This window comes from Empidonax traillii, unplaced genomic scaffold (assembly GCF_003031625.1).
Source record: "Empidonax traillii isolate 1590-97213 ecotype Southwest subspecies unplaced genomic scaffold, ASM303162v1 scaffold2029:size96749, whole genome shotgun sequence".
NCBI classification, from domain to species: Eukaryota; Metazoa; Chordata; class Aves; order Passeriformes; family Tyrannidae; genus Empidonax; species Empidonax traillii.
In genome coordinates this window covers 51,573-52,351 of record NW_020957222.1, presented here as the reverse complement: position 1 = coordinate 52,351, position 779 = coordinate 51,573, and the positions used below count along the sequence as shown (strand labels likewise).

Below are 779 nucleotides of genomic sequence, written 5' to 3'. Positions count from 1 at the left end.
ACGGGAAGCCGTGAGGTGAAGTGTGAGCCCATGGGTGACGTCAGTGCAGAGGGGACATGGAGTTCAGTGGCCACATGAGCCCATGTGGGGACATGTGAGGCCATGGGGGGCACCTGGTGCTGCAGGTGACACATGAGGCCACAGAGGACATGGGAAGCCACAGGTGACATGTAAAGCCAAAGGTGACATGTGAACCCCCAAGTGACACCTCGTCCTGCAGGTGACACATGAGCCCACAGTGACACATGAGCCTATGGGGGACACCTGGTCCCACAGGTGACGTGAACCTGGGGACAGCATAGGGGTACACAGGTGACACCACAGATCCCACGTGTGCCACGGGAGCCTGGGGTGTCCTGTGACAGGGACCCATGAGAAAGACCCCCTGCTAGGGACCCCTGACAGGTGTCCCCATGTCAGGGACCCCAGGACAGGGCCCCTGTGCCAGGGCCCCCCTGACAGTGTCCCCGTGTCCCCCAGCCCACATCGAGGTGATCCCCTGCAAGATCTGTGGGGACAAATCCTCGGGGATCCACTACGGAGTCATCACCTGTGAGGGCTGCAAGGTGGGCACAGGGGATAGGGGGACATGGGGGGATTTGGGGGGTCATGGGGGACGTGACATGACAAGGGGGGGGCCATCAGGGTGATGTGGTGGGGCTGGGGGGACATGGGGAACATTGTGGGGGTACATGGGGTGACAGGGGGGATATGGGGGGACATGGGGGATGTGGGATGCTGGGAGGGTGGGAGGGGACATGGAGGACACGGGAGGACGT

At 62.4% G+C, this 779-nt stretch overlaps 1 protein-coding gene across 1 annotated transcript in view; it reads left to right on the top strand.

Annotated features, from left to right (window-relative positions):
- The first annotated feature begins 467 nt into the window (after window positions 1-467).
- The window catches only part of RORC (RAR related orphan receptor C), a 4,728-nt gene continuing 4,416 nt past the window's right edge, over window positions 468-779 (top strand). Inside the window, exon 1 of the mRNA XM_027909278.1 lies at window positions 468-566. The gene's annotated coding sequence lies outside the window, so the exon portion shown is untranslated. The remainder of the gene's footprint in view (window positions 567-779) is intronic.